This window comes from Emys orbicularis, chromosome 15 (assembly GCF_028017835.1).
Source record: "Emys orbicularis isolate rEmyOrb1 chromosome 15, rEmyOrb1.hap1, whole genome shotgun sequence".
Taxonomy (NCBI): Eukaryota; Metazoa; Chordata; order Testudines; family Emydidae; genus Emys; species Emys orbicularis.
Genome location: NC_088697.1, coordinates 12,406,213 through 12,422,058, shown reverse-complemented (window position 1 = coordinate 12,422,058; position 15,846 = coordinate 12,406,213). Strand labels below are relative to the sequence as shown.

Genomic DNA, 15,846 nt, shown 5'->3' with positions numbered 1-15,846 from the left:
CTCCCCTTTTACCGAGGCCACGCCCCCTTCTCATTGTCTTCCCCCAAGGCCCCACCCCTGCTCCTCCCTTTTCCCCAAGGCCCGGCCCCTGGGCAGAAGCTGGAGTTGCCGGGGGAGTCTGGGCCACTCTGGGGAGCCCCGGACCCTCCCCCTGCCCTGGGCGCTGCGCCCTGGCAGTGGCGTAGCCAGCTTCTAAGAGCAGGGGGAGCAAACATAAAAAAGGCGCCCCCCCTTGGCTCCTCTGGCCACGCCCCCCCTTGGCTCCTCCTCTGACTACCCCGCCCCTCCCCCCCATGGCTCCTCCGGCCCTGCCGTGCCACCCCCCTGCCGTGCCTCTGGCCGCGGCTGCTGGCCGCCATGCTGCGCTCCCCCCTGCTCCTCCAGCCGCGCCCCCCCCCGCTCCTCCGGCTGTGCCCACCCTCCCCCCATGGCTGCCAGCCGCGATGCGGGCCACCAGCCTGCGCCCCCCCTGCTTCTCCGGCCGCGGGGCCTGCTGGGAAATGGAGTCTCCCGCCGGCTCTGGGCGGGTGCCACGCATGCGCAGCCCTTAGTGACTACTGGCGCGGGGCGGCCGTGGAGGGTCCGGTTCTGACGTCGCCCTAGCAACGCTGCTGAGCCCACAAACCCCGGGAGCTCACTTCCCGACTCCAGACTGATTCGCGACCGACCGGCAGACGTCTGGAGTCACCAGCTTCCACACTGCGATCGCCATGTGCTTCTCCACCGAGAGGGCAGCTCTCATTTGGGTGTCCTTGCGCCTCAGTGCTGGGGCGAGCTCCGCACAGAGTTCCGGGAAGGTGGCTTTCCTCCTCCAAAAATTCTGTAGCCACTGCTCGTCATCCCAGACCTGCATGACGATATGATCCCACCACTCAGTGCTTGTTTCACGAGCCCCAAAGCGATGGTCCACCACGTGCAGCTCTTCCAGGAATGCCAAAATTAATCTAACGTTGCTCCTATCCATGGCAGACAGCACGTCAGGCAACTGTGAATCCTGTTGAGTTAGGAGCTTCACGAATAACGGCACTGCCATTCGGGATGTGTTAATGACAGCGGAGCATTGGAGAGCAGTGCGGGATCCAGCCTTTCACACAGAGATGACAGGGCCAACAGCAAACCAGGGCCATTGAAAAATCCCGTGAAAGAAAGTGCTGGGGAGGAGCCAGTTGTCATGGTACATGTAGGTATGAATGATATAGGGAGGGATAGGAGAGAGGTCCTGGAAGGCAAATTTAGGCTGCTAAGTAAGAGATTGAAGACCAGGAACACCATGGTTGCATTGTCTGAAATGCTTCCAGTTCCACCCGGAAGTAATGTTGATTTCTGCTCATTTATCAAGAGGCCTAGGGCCCGACAGGTGGCCAGTGCTATATCCCTGCAGCATCCGACCCTTTTCCTAGTATATGTGAGACCCAGGAGAAAATTATTCTGCCAGCTGCATTGGTGGTATAGTGGTGAGCATAGCTGCTTTCCCAATAGTTGACACGGGTTCGATTCCCGGCCAATGCAGGGGTGTGGTTTTTTTTTACCTTGCCCAAAATGGGTTTAATGTCACTCACATTGTGTGATAATCACATTCTCAATGACCCAAATCCCAGCAGGTCACTAAACACACTGCAGGGGACAGGACTATGCAATGAGCTGTAGGACGCATCCTTGTCTTACTGGAGAAAGTCAGAAACCAGGGCAACAGGCATCTGTAGCTCATTGTCTTGTTTGCACCATGCTCAGGGGAGAAAGTGCACATGTAAAGTTTTGTGACAGTTTTTGCTGCTACAGATTCTTTTGTGTTCCTGTAATAATACCACAAACCAAAGTTCAGCACCAGTGTGGACACAGGCACGTCCCTCAGAGGCAGCTGCAAATGTTACTTGTCTGCGGCTGAATCGGGCCTTTCACCTCTTGTTTCACCAGTGCTTGGCTGGGCACTACACCCCCTGGCTGTAGAAGGCAGGGCTGGCCCAGGTGTCAAACTGGAGCCTGGCAGGGTAAATTCAACCATCCCAGCCCTGGCTCTGCCCCTGCCTGAGAAGGTTGGTTTGTGTTGGGAGTGTGCAAAGCAGAGGAACACGGATCCAGGCCTGAGGTTTGTTGTTTTCTGAAGGGTTTTGTGGGTGGGAAGGCTCATTGGGGGAAGGGCTGGGTACCAAGCTGAAGAGAGTTCTATGGGAAGGAGGGGTAGAGACTGTAACCATCCAATGAGGATGGGATTCAAATCTCTGCGGATTAGCAGTCCATCACCTTAGCCACTCGGCCACCTCATCTGAGCCGTTTAATCTCATTTAACACTTCTCAAAGTCAGTGCTGCTCGGAAGCTTTTGGCCAGGACAGGGAAGGCCAGGACGGGAAAGTTTGGCTTTTAAAAAACCTTCTCTGTGGCATGTACAAGACGAAATGCAATGAACAAAACCGAAAAGACCCGCCTGGGGGGCACAGAGACCGGGTTTGCTGTTCACAGTCTGTATTTCGGAAATTTCCACCGTTAGTATCCAAGTTCGTTTGTCAGCCTGAGAGAGAATTTGGGGTTTCACCTTTTGATACTCGTATCTCTTATCCGAACACGTGTGAACAAAGACACCTTGTATGTTGCTTCTCCCTAGCCAGATGGATTTGTTCGGACAACGGGAACAGAGAAGAGTAGTCATGGTGTTACTGGAGCGCACACTTTAAAATTGCCTCAACCCCTATCTCAAGGCAAGGTCAAGCAACCAGATGGGCGGTGCAGAGGGGAATTGGGGTGCCACCCAACATACCAAATGACTAATTACATACTTTTAAATTCGTTATACATATTTATTTGTACTTAAAATAAAAACACAAGAATGCTCCAGCCACGGAAGGGTTGCACAGCCGGCATTTCACAGAAGAACTTTAGATTATACTTAGATATACTTTAGATTCTAGAAAGTAAATCACAGAATACAGTAGTTTGTAATTGTCACCCCTTGCCCCCGGAGCAGAGCGGTGGCTCAGCTGTGGCAGAGTCATTCCCCAGGCTGCCGCTGCTCACGGAGAAAAGATGCTGCTGAAGAGAGACCACGAGAAAAAACACCCCCCCCCCCTTTTCCTTCCTTCTCCACCTCCTCTGCCGGCACCAGCTGGGCTTCAGAGCCACCAGGAGCTCTGCCCACCAGATTGTGGCTTTTGTGCTGTTCTGTCGAGGTCTCCTTAGATGTCCTGATGTGAGAAAACTGAAAGCTTGGAAGCCGTGTTAACTTCCATGTGACAGGTGCCTACTGTAGTGCTGCACACTTGGTTTCCAGCCAATGGTTCCCTTCTTTCTTGGTGGCACATTAATTATTATTAATAACCAGTCCAGTAGAGCCTAGAAGCCTCACGTGAAGTCAGGCTAGCACGCTGTGCTAGAAGCTGTACATATAGAGTACAAAGAGTTTACAGAGGGCGGACGAAAGGAAGTATCCCCGTGATTTGGGGTCTGTTTACACTGGAAAAAGGAGGTGTAATTTCCGGCTTGTGTAGACATACCCATACAAGCGCTGATCAAGCTAGTGTGCTAAAAATAGAAATGGAGCCACAGTGGTGCAAGGGGCTAGCCATCCTGAGTGTGATCCCACCTGAGACCCTTGATAAGCACTCAGGTGACTAGCCCCTCCTGGTGCTCATGCCGTTACACTTCTATTTTTAGCACTCCAGTTTGATCCAAGCTAGCACCAGTATGTCTCCTCCAGCTGGCCATGATGCCTCCAGCTCCAATGTAGACGTACCTACAGATGGAGAACAGAGGCACGGTCAGACTAAGTGACTTGTTCAAAGTCACTCAGGGAGTCACTGACAGAGCTGGGAATTGAACGCATGTCTCCTGCTTCTATACAGTTGGATTGCCGCTTCACCTGGAGGTCTCAGGACAGTAATAGGCTGATTAGGCCTCAGCTGGAGTATTGTGTCCAGCTCTGGGCACCACATTTCAGGAAGGATGTGGACAAATTGGAGAAAGTCCAGAGAAGAGCAACAAAAAGTATTCAAGATCTAGAAAACATGAGCTATGAGGGAAGATTGAAAATATTGGGTTTGTTTAGTCTGGAGAAGAGAAGACTGAGAGGGGACATGAGAACAGTTTTCAAGTATATAAAAGGTTGTTACAAGGAGTAGAGAGAAAAATTGTTCTTCTAAACCTCTGAGAATAGGACAAGAAGCAATGGGCTTACATTGCAGCAAGTGAGGTTTAGGTTGGATATTAGGAAAAAGTTCCTAACTGTCAGGGTGGGTAAGCACTGGAATAAATTGCCCAGGGAGGTTGTGGAATCATCATCACTGGAGATTTTTAATAAAGGTTAGACAAACACCTGTCAGGGATGGTTTAGATAATACTTAGTCCTGCCACGAGTGCAGGGGACTGGATTAGAAGACCTCCTGAGGTCCCTTCCAATCCTATGATTCCACTGTTGTAAATGTTCTGTGTCCCATGAGCATGAGCCATTAAAGAGCTGCATGTTCATGTAGTGCATTGGGAGGGGAGATCAATCACTTGTCAGAGTCCCTGTGCGTAGAGGAATCCTGTATGTCCTGGTGTGGCCATTTCCTTTCCCTCCTTTCAGAGAAATGTTTTGCTATTTTGCACAGGACAGACCCAGGAGCGGGGACTGCCTCCATGTACCAAACACCCAGAGAAGGTGACAAACACACTTAAGACCAGGCAGCCATCCCTGTTAAAACCATCTCTCTTCTTCAGCTCAGTGACAGCCTGAATCATCCCGTATCCCTGCAGAGCCCCAGGACTGAAATCAGCAACGAACCTCTCTGTAGGTAGCGGGAACGAACACGAACATTTACCTTAAAAGGAGCTAAGGTTTGTCATTCTGGTCATTTATCTTTGTTTCCCTTCTCTGAGGGGAGAGGTGGGGTTGGTGACACCTCCCCCTGGGATGTAGCAGCTCCATCCCCAGTCACGGTGGGAACCTGTCTGTGCTCAGAGGTGACAGGTTGCTGCCTGTCCACCCATCCTACTTATCAGCTGTCTGTCACCGGTTCCTCCCTAGAACATCTGGTTCAGCGATGGACTTCACACTTATCTCTTAACACCCATTCCTCATTCACACACAAAACAGGATTGATTTACACAGAACATTTTGAACAGGAACATCAAATTGCAATGCAAAGGAAAAAAAATTCTTGTATTCTTTTACTTATTTTAAAATGCTAAACCTACAACAAAATGTTGACCTTAAAAGGTCTGTTACTGCCTTCAAATCAGTCCAGACACAGATTCCAGCTGATGCATCATTACCAAATGGCCCATTAGGCCATTCCTTTCTGCAATTCAAAAAGGGTGGCTGGCGGGATATGATTATATGATACACCAATAGATTTAATCCACGCTCCATTATTATTGTGATTATTTTTTATCCTTTATTTTAAATTATACAAAATACCAACCTAAAATCCTACTCTTACAATACCTTACCCTGGGATGTAGCACACCTCTCCCCATCTTTCAGCCACTGTGGGGACCTGTCTGTCCTCAGAGCTGACAGGTTGCTGCCTGTCCACCCATCCTGCTCATTAGCTGTGCAAGAATGAATCGTTTTGCTAGTACATGTGGCACCTGGGAGAACTGCTTTTTCCAGATGCATTGGTGGTATAGTGGTGAGCATAGCTGCCTTCCAAGTAGTTGATCCAGGTTCGATTCCCGGCCAATGCAAGGGTGTGTGTTTTTTGCCTTGTCCAAAATGGGTTTAATGTCAGTCACATTGGGCAATAATCACATTCCCAAATCCCAGCAGGTCATTAAACACACAGCAGAGGATGTAGTGAGCTGTAGGAAGCATCCATGTGTCATTGGAGAAAGCCAGAAACCAGGGGAACAGGCTTTTGTAGCACCTTGTCTTGTTTGCACCATGCTCAGGGGAGAAAGTGCACATATAAAGTTTTGTGACAGTTTTTGCTGCTACAGATGTTTTGTGGTCCAGTAATGATATCATATTGCCTCTATCAAAATCCAGGGTACGCCCCCATCTTGAATACTGTGTGCAGATGTGGTCGCCCCATCTCAAATATATATATATATATATATATATATATAGAGGAAAGGGTTCAGAAAAGGACAACAAAACTGATTAGGGATATGGAACAGCTTCCTTATGAGGAGAGATTAATAAGACTGGTGTGATGGGTTCGGTCACAGAGATCCCCTTGGGACTGTCACCTGACGTGCTGAAATTACCTCTGAGCCCATTTTCCCTGCCAGCTTGGGACTTCCAGAACCCTGCCTTGTTGAGCCAGACACGCTAGTCTGCTGCTACACAGATCCAGGGTCTGAACCACGCCCCAAAGCTGCAGACTTAACTGAAAACAGCTCAGCAGGTCACCTGTCTCCAGCACCCAGACACCCAGCTCCCAATGGCATCCAAACCCCAAATAAATCCGTTTTACTCTGTATAAAGCTTATACAGGGTACATTCATAAATTGTCCACCCTCTATAACACTGATATGCACTGCTGTTTGCCACCCCAGGTATTAATCATTTACTCTGGGTTTATTAATAAACAAAAGTGACTTTATTAAGTAAAAAAAAGTAGGATTTAAGTGGTTTCATGTAATAACAGAGAGAACGGTGATACTCTTTTTACATCATGTCCCGGTGACAGCAAAGTGCCGCCAGAGCTGGAGTTGTGGGCTGCTGTGGTTTCCTTCCCAGACGCTGGAATAATTTGCACCACGGAGACCTGGCTCGGGGCTGATCAGCAAGAAGATCTGAGTTAGCCGTTTGCATCAAAAGCTTGGCTTTCCCATTGAGGAATCAGCCCCCAGCCTCCTACGGGACAGGCAGGAACACTCACCCCTATACTAAGGAGGAAGAAATTAGGAGCTGCTTTTGCACAGGCACAGAGGAGAATCAGCCAGGGAAGCTCCTCAATGAGCTGTGGCTGCCACAGACCCAGCTGGGACGGGGTTGGTCTGGGATCTGTGGGGGGTTTGCAGTAGAGGGAAGGGCCGAATTGGGGGCATTGTCCTGGGATTCCTAGGGGCTTTGCCAGCAGGTTGGGGGGTGGCATTAGGGTCTGAGCTGGGGCAGTAGCAGGCAAAAGCTTGCAACCATAAGCTAAACCCCACCCCACAATGCATTGGGCAGTGTCCTTTGCCTCAGTTTCCTACCTGGCAGTGGGAAAGTCTGACAAACAAATGCCCCTTTAACACATCACACTCCTCTGCCTCCATGGCCCCCCACTCACAAGTGTCTGTGCTGGGTTAGTGCAGACCCAGCCTTCAGCGGTGTGTTCACAGGGCTCACCTCCCAGCTCACAAGTCTCTGTGGTTGCTGTACAGAGCTGCAGCTGCTACAGCTGCTTTTCTCGGCGGCTGGTGCTGCTGGCTCCTCGCTGCCTTTTCTGCCGTGTTCGGAGGTTCCCCTGCTTAACCCAGGCGTTCAGGGATTTCAGCTCTTCGTGATTGCCCTGGGTAGCCGGGAACCTCACTGCCAGTACAGCCTCTGCCTTGGCTTTCCTTGCACCAGCGTCCTGACACCAGGTCTGAGACCGAACGCCCAGAGGCGCTTATCAGTAATTCCACTCTGCTAATCACCGAACAGAAACAACAACTCTCCCTGGAGCGTAATTAGCTTTGTCTTCAAACACTGAACAGGTCAGAGCACGTCTAGGACACTTCAAGCACAATTCCCCTTAGCACACAAGAACATCTGCCCCCTCCTCCTCCTCACTTTCCCTGGCATTTGGCATCTCTTTTCCCCTGGTCAGCGAGTAAGGTTCAGTTTAGGGCGGCCTGTCATAACTAGAAAGGGAAGGGTAACAGCCCTCCTGTGTACAATACTATAAAATCTCTCCTGGCCAGAGGCACCAAAATCCTTTTACCTGTAAAGGGTTAAGAAGCTCAGGTAACCTGGCTGACACCTGACCCAAAGGACCAATAAGGGGACAAGATACTTTCAAATCTTGGGGGGAGGCTTTTGTTTGTGCTCTTTGTTTTGGTGTTGTTCGCTCTTGGCACTAAGAGGGAACGGACATCAATCCTGTTCTCCAAATCTTTCTGAACAAGTCTCTCATATTTCAAACTTGTAAGTAAACAGCCAGGCAAGGCGTGTTAGTTTTATCTTTGTTTTCTCAACTTGTGAATGTTCCCTTTGCTAGAGGGAGGTTTATCCCTGTTTTGTTGTAACTTTGAAACTAAGGCTAGAGGGGGTGTCAAGGCTGTATCCCTACTTTGAACTTTAGGGTACAAATGTAGGGGCCTGCATGAAAACTTCTAAGCTTATCTACCAGCTTAGCTCTGGTCCGCTGCCACCATCTTAAGAATTCCCTCCCTGGGAAGCCTTGAGAAACCTTTCACCAATTCCCTGGTGAATATAGATCCAAACTCCTTGGATTTTAAACAAGGAGAAATTGACCCTTCCCCCCTCCTTCCTTTCACCAACTCCTGGTGAATACAGATCCAAACCCCCTTTGGATCTTAAAACAAGGAGAAATCAATCAGGTTTTTAAAAAGAAGGCTTTTAATTAAAGCAAAAGGTAAAAATCATCTCTGCAAAATCAGTATGGAAAATAACTTTACAGGGTAATCAAACTTAAAGAGCTCAGAGGAATCCCCTCTGTCTTAGGTTCAAAGTATAGCAAACAAGATAAGCACTTTAGTAAAAGGTACATTTACAAGTTGAGAAAACAAAGTAAATCTAAGACGCCTTGCCTGGCTTTTACTTACAATTTTGAAATAAGAGAGACTTGTTTAGAAAGATGGGGAGAACCTGGATTGATGTCTGGTCCCTCTCAGTCCCAAGAGCGAACAACCCCTTAAACAAAGGACACACACAAAAACCTTTCCCCCCCCAAGATTTGAAAGTATCTTGTCCCCTTATTGGTCCTTGGGGTCAGGTGTCAGCCAGGTTACCCGAGCTTCTTAACCCTTTACAGGTAAAAGGATTTGGAGTCTCTGGCTAGGAGGGATTCCATAGCACTGTACACAGGAGAGCTGTCACCCTTCCCTTTATAGTTATGACAGGGGGGTCCTCTGGGCTCTTTGAATCTGATTACCCTGTAAAGTTATTTTCCATCCTGATTTCACAGAGATGATTTTTACCTTTTCTTTTTAATAAAATCCTTCTTTTAAGAACCTAACTGATTTTTCCATTGTCCAAAGACCCAGGGGGTTGGGTCTGTTGGAGAGTAACAGAGTTTTTACTTTTTGTTTGGGTACAGCAAGTCAGATATATATATTTTTTTTATTAATTGCATAGAGGGAGAGAGCTACACAGGTTTTTTAACAGGTAAACAATTACAGCAAGCATTTATACCTTTTGTTACAGACAATAATGAGCAACAGCTGCATTTTGTTTATACATAGGTTATTTTGATATTTTGTTTTGCTTATTAATGTAGACTTTTAATTTACATTCCATATTATTTACACATTATTTACATAAGGTCGCAACAACTTCTCACACCGTTTTTTTTATTTGCCTTATACATTTTTTGCTTTTATAAATTTTGCGTTATTAGGGTTATAATTAGCCTGACTTTTGCTAACAAACTGTTATGCATTGCAATTTTTTTTGTTAGTTTTTTTTTGCTTTTACAACCCCCCCTTTTGTACTACTAGTACAACAAACATTTTTAAATTTTTATTTGCATTAAGTTTTGGAATTTAGATTTTATTTTGGATGCTTTAATTTTAGGGGTTTTGATTGGATGTAATGACAATGTATGATGAGCATGGATATGAAAGGTATTATTATTATTATGTTTTTTATAATTATAATAACATAATTTTAAAATTAACTAATAGCAATATAAGCAATAACATTTTTATGTTAATAATATGATGGAGTTTTTGTATAGTTTTAGTTATAAAGCATAATATATTATATTTAGTATATAAAATAGACATTTTATAAGCTGTATGAAAGAACTGCTCTGCATCTGACCTTGCTGCACAGTCAATAAGTTCGGATGGCGTGAGCCCAACATGGACAGACGGCCCCACGGACAGTCCTCCTCCGACACCCCAATAGAGATTTCAAAAGGTCTCCTACCTCTATTGTGGCGCCATGGGGTTCGAAGGGGAACAATCCGCAGCAGCTGCCGGTGTTTCTGCGGGCGTTGCCATCCCAGACGAGCCCCCAAATTGTCGGAGAATAACTTCAGGCAAAAAAAACATCGCTGTATTGGCTGGGAATCGAACCCAGGTCAACTGCTTGGAAAGCAGCTATGCTCACCACTATACCACCAATGCATGTGGGAAAAGTAGCTCTCCCAGGTGCCACATGTACTAACAAAATGATTCATTCCTGCACAGCTAATGAGCAGGATGGGTGGACAGGCAGCAACCTGTCAGCTCTGAGGACAGACAGGTTCCCACAGTGACTGGGGATGGAGCTGCTACATCCCAGGGGGAGATGTCACCAACCCCACCTCTCCCCTCAGAGAAGGGAAACAAAGATAAATGACCAGAATGACAAACCTTAGCTCCTTTTAAAGTAAATGTTCCTGTTCGTTCCCGCTACCTACAGAGAGGTTCGTTGCTGATTCCAGTCCTGGGGCTCTGCAGGGATACGGGACGATTCAGGCTGTCACTGAGCTGAAGAAGAAAGAGGGTTTTAACAGGGACGGCTGCCTGGTCTTAAGGGTGTTTGTCACCTTCTCTGGGTGTTTGGTACATGGAGGCAGTCCCCGCTCCTGGGTCTGTCCTGTGCAAAATAGCAAAACATTTCTCTGAAAGGAAATGGCCACATGAGGGCACCAGGACATACAGGATTCCTCTACGCACAGGGACGCTGACAAGTGAGTGATCTCCCCTCCCTTGTATATTGTGGGTCTTTGTCCCAACTCTTTTGTACCCCATGGGAGGGGTGAGGAGTGAGGTTTTGCTATGGTCAGGAACAGGCATTTCTTTGCCCTTTTAGTGTTTTATACCTTCCCCCGCCCCAATTCCCCTCTGCACCGCCCAGCTCGTTGCTTGACCTTGCCTTGAGATAGGGGTTGAGGCAATTTTAAAGTGTGCGCTCCAGTAACACCATGACTACTCTTCTCTGTTCCCGTTGTCCGAACAAACCCATCTGGCTAGGGAGAAGCAACATACAAGGTTTCTTTGTTCACACGTGTTCGGATAAGAGATACGAGTATCAAAAGGTGAAACCCCAAATTCTCTCTCAGGCTGACAAACGAACTTGGATACTAACGGTGGAAATTTCCAAAATACAGACTGTGAACAGCAAACCCGGTCTCTGTGCCCCCCAGGCGGGTCTTTTCGGTTTTGTTCATTGCATTTCGTCTTGTACATGCCACAGAGAAGGTTTTTTAAAAGCCAAACCTTCCCGCCCTGGCCTTCCCTGTCCTGGCCAAAACCTTCCGAGCAGCACTGACTTTGAGAAGTGTTAAATGAGATTAAACGGCTCAGATGAGGTGGCCGAGTGGCTAAGGTGATGGACTGCTAATCCGCAGAGATTTGAATCCCATCCTCATTGGATGGTTACAGTCTCTACCCCTCCTTCCCATAGAACTCTCTTCAGCTTGGTACCCAGCCCTTCCCCCAATGAGCCTTCCTACCCACAAAACCCTTCAGAAAACAAGAAACCTCAGGCCTGGATCCGTGTTCCTCTGCTTTGCACACTCCCAACACAAACCAACCTTCTCAGGCAGGGGCAGAGCCAGGGCTGGGATGGTTGAATTTACCCTGCCAGGCTCCAGTTTGACACCTGGGCCAGCCCTGCCTTCTACAGCCAGGGGGTGTAGTGCCCAGCCAAGCACTGGTGAAACAAGAGGTGAAAGGCCCAATTCAGCCGCAGACAAGTAACATTTGCAGCTGCCTCTGAGGGACGTGCCTGTGTCCACACTGGTGCTGAACTTTGGTTTGTGGTATTATTACAGGAACATAAAAGAATCTGTAGCAGCAAAAACTGTCACAAAACTTTACACGTGCACTTTCTCCCCTGAGCATGGTGCAAACAAGACAATGAGCTACAGATGCCTGTTGCCCTGGTTTCTGAGTTTCTCCAGTAAGACAAGGATGCGTCCTACATCTCATTGCATAGTCCTGTCCCCTGCAGTGTGTTTAGTGACCTACAGGGATTTGAGTCATTGAGAATGTGATTATCACACAATGTGAGTGACATTAAACCCATTTTGGACAAGGTAAAATAAAACACACCTTGCATTGGCCGAGAATCGAACCCGCGTCAACTGCTTGGAAAGGAGCTATGCTCACCACTATACCACCAATGCAGCTAGCAAAATTATTTTCTCCTGGGTCTCACATGTACTAGGAAAAGGGTTGGATGCTGCAGGGATATAGCACTGGCCATCTGTCGGGCCTTAGGCCTCTTGATAAATGAGCAGAAATCAACATTACTTCCGGGTGGAACTGGAAGCATTTCAGACAATGCAACCATGGTGTTCCTGGTCTTCAATCTCTTACTTAGCAGCCTAAATTTGCCTTCCAGGACCTCTCTCCTATCCCTCCCTATATCATTCATACCTACATGTACCATGACAACTGGCTCCTCCCCAACACTTTCTTTCACGGGATTTTTCAATGGCCCTGGTTTGCTGTTGGCCCTGTCATCCCTATGTGAAAAGCTGGATCCCGCACTGCTCTCCAATGCTCCGCTGTCATTAACACAGCCCAAATGGCAGTGCCGTTATTCGTGAAGCTCCTAACTCAACAGGATTCACAGTTGCCTGACGTGCTGTCTGCCATGGATAGGAGCAACGTTAGATTACTTTTGGCATTCCTGGAAGAGCTGCACGTGGTGGACCATCGCTTTGGGGCTCGTGAAACAAGCACTGAGTGGTGGGATCATATCGTCATGCAGGTCTGGGATGACGAGCAGTGGCTACAGAATTTTTGGAGGAGGAAAGCCACCTTCCCGGAACTCTGTGCGGAGCTCGCCCCAGCACTGAGGCGCAAGGACACCCAAATGAGAGCTGCCCTCTCGGTGGAGAAGCACATGGCGATCGCAGTGTGGAAGCTGGTGACTCCAGACGTCTGCCGGTCGGTCGCGAATCAGTCTGGAGTCGGGAAGTGAGCTCCAGGGGTTTGTGGGCTCAGCAGCGTTGCTAGGGCGACGTCAGAACCGGACCCTCCCCGGCCGCCCCGCACCAGTAGTCGCTAAGGGCTGCGCATGCGTGGCGCCCGCCCAGAGCCGGCGGGAGACTCCATTTCCCAGCAGGCCCCGCGGCCGGAGAAGCAGGGGGGGCGCAGGCTGGTGGCCCGCATCGCGGCCGGGAGCCATGGGGGGAGGGTGGGCACAGCCGGAGGAGCGGGGGGGGGGCGCGGCTGGAGGCGCAGGGGGGAGCGCAGCATGGCGGCCAGCAGCCGCGGCCAGAGGCACGGCAGGGGGGTGGCACGGCAGGGCCGGAGGAGCCATGGGGGGGAGGGGCGTGGTGGTCTGAGGAGGAGCCAAGGGGGCGTGGCCAGAGGAGCCAAGGGGGGGCGCCTTTTTTATGTTTGCTCCCCCTGCTCTTAGAAGCTGGCTACGCCACTGCCAGGGCGCAGCGCCCAGGGCAGGGGGAGGGTCCGGGGCTCCCCAGAGTGGCCCAGACTCCCCCGGCAACTCCAGTTTCTGCCCAGGGGGCGGGGCCTTGGGGAAAAGGGAGGAGCAAGGGCGGGGCCTTGGGGGAAGACAATGAGAAGGGGGCGTGGCCTCGGTAAAAGGGGAGGAGCAGGGGCGGGGGCCCATGACGAGAAGGGGGCGGTTACTCCCGGGGTTCGCGGGCTCAGCAGCGTTGCTAGGGCGACGTGAGAACATGCGCGGCGCCCGCCCAGAGCCGGCGGGGCCAGGCCGGGCAGAGACAGCCGGGGCGGATCGCAGCGGGGCCGGGCTGCTCCCGGAGCTGGACTCAAGGCCGAGGGAGCCGGGCCGGAGCCCCCGAACAGCGCCGGGGAGCTGAGCTCACAGCCGGGCTCCGGGGAGGCCTGTGGGCCAGGCTTGCCCCCTACTCCGGGCCCGCTGGCTCCCGGGCCCCACTTACGGTGGGCTGGGCTCGGGGGCGGCCTGACCCCCCCACCCCCCGGACAGTGGGGAGCGCAGGTGGGTTTGGGGCCCCGGGCGCTGGAGGGGGGCAGCTGCCTTGGGGGGGGGGGGGGCACCTTAAGCGGCTGTGTTGGTGCTGCCGGGTGGGAGGCTGCCAGCGAGCACATGGGGCTGTTAAAGCAGCCGGCCCGGCCCTGGGAGAGCGGAGCCCGGCTCAACAGGGTGCAGGCAGGGAGGGGGGGGCGGGGTGTCAGCGCCCGGGGCTCTCACCCCCCCCCCCCGCCCGTTATATCCGTTACCGGCCCCGTGCCCCCCCCCCCCGTTATCGCCGTTAACAGCAGCGTGTTTGCAGGTGAAGGCGACTCGCCCCACATTCGCTGCAGCGGAAAGAGGCCGAGCGGGAGGCGAGACCAGGTTTCAGGCACATGCGGACGGGGGAGAATCGTTCCCCGGAACCTCTGCGGCTGGACCAGAAGCAACGGGGTTAACTGGCAGCCGGGGCGGTGTAGGGCGGACAGGAGGAAACACGTCCCTACTGTCAGGGGGGTTCAGCGCTGGGGTAAATTGCCCAGGGAGGTTGTGGAGTCTCCATCATTGGGGATGTTTAAGAGCCGGCTGGACAAACACCTGTCAGGGATGGTCTAGATAATACTGAGTCCTGCCTTGAGTGCCGGGGACTGGCCTAGAAAACCTCTCCAGGTCCCTTCCAGGCCTACGATTCTATGAATCTATGTGACCTGGGCTGGTCAGGACACCTTCCAGGAACAGGAGGATGAAAGCCATTTTAGCTTACCAACACCGCACTGTCTCGTACCAGTAGGATGGTAATAACACCGAGTCTGTGACTGCTGTATCCACAAAGGTGTGAGGACACCACCTGATACTCTGCAACACAACTATTTCCACCTCACTGAAAACAATGTGAGGTTCTCTCAGCCCAGGTGCAGGGGACAGGGCCGTTCCCCTGGTCCAGAAAGACCTCCCGCTCGCTGTCTGGGGTACGGGGTCTCCCAGCTGCTAACGGGACACTGGGCTGGGCCCTGACTGACTTTCCCTGTCCCCAGTGCGGGGTGAGGGGTTTCCCCCCCTCCCGGGCTGCGCTGTGCACGGCCGGTCCCTGCTCCCTCAGACAGTGCCCAGAGCAGCCGCCGCCTCCCTCCCCCTCCTGTATTAACCCCTCACATGCTGACACTGCTTGTGCCAGACAAGTGCCCAGAACCCAGGACAGACCGTCCCCATGAGGGGTCTTTCCCCCGGCGCTGAGCTGGGTCCCTGGGGATCGTTATTTGCCAGGGACAGGACATGGGAATTTGTTGACTCTTTTGGCTCCTCCATCCCCTCCCCTCTCCTGTGAAAGCAGCGTTGGCCTGGGCCTGTGTGAATGGATGGCACGGGGGGGGGTGAGGGGGGAGGTGACAGAACGTAGCCCTGTGCCCACACCCTACACCTGATTGCAATAATCATGGTACAAATTATGCCTTGTGAGGGACCATGGGAAAACTCATCATTTGCTGGTCATTATTATTCTGATAAAATATGTGTGGCTACGTCCAAACCCCCCATCCCTGCCCAAATGGTGGTTGGCAAATCACCCTGAGTCCTTGCCCCAGATGTGGGGAGCAGCGGTGGTGGGGAAGGGTGGATCCCCCATTACATGTTTTAAAGGATTTTGGCTCCTTCCTCCTATACCACATTTCCGGTCTCATTGACTCCAGTGTCTGGATTGACACTGCAATAAGGACAAGGCGTGACTCTGGATTAACATGAGGGAGGTTGTGTCATTAGTTACTGTCACCGGGGGCGCTGGCTGTTGCTGACGGAGGGGAGGCTGCTCTCTCTTACTTTCCACTCAAGGTGTCGGGTTTGAGTTTCTTGGGTCACACGCTGCTGCTTCCAGTGTGATCTGTGA

General features: G+C 51.1%; 2 non-coding genes across 2 annotated transcripts; one reads left to right on the top strand and one right to left on the bottom strand.

The window, feature by feature from the left end:
* Positions 1 to 5,587: 5,587 nt before the first annotated feature.
* Positions 5,588 to 5,659, top strand: TRNAG-UCC (transfer RNA glycine (anticodon UCC)). Its single transcript has one exon. It is a non-coding gene; the product is annotated as a tRNA-Gly (tRNA).
* Positions 5,660 to 10,126: 4,467 nt separating this feature from the next.
* Positions 10,127 to 10,198, bottom strand: TRNAG-UCC (transfer RNA glycine (anticodon UCC)). The gene has a single exon. It is a non-coding gene; the product is annotated as a tRNA-Gly (tRNA).
* Between the last annotated feature and the right edge of the window lie 5,648 nt (positions 10,199 to 15,846).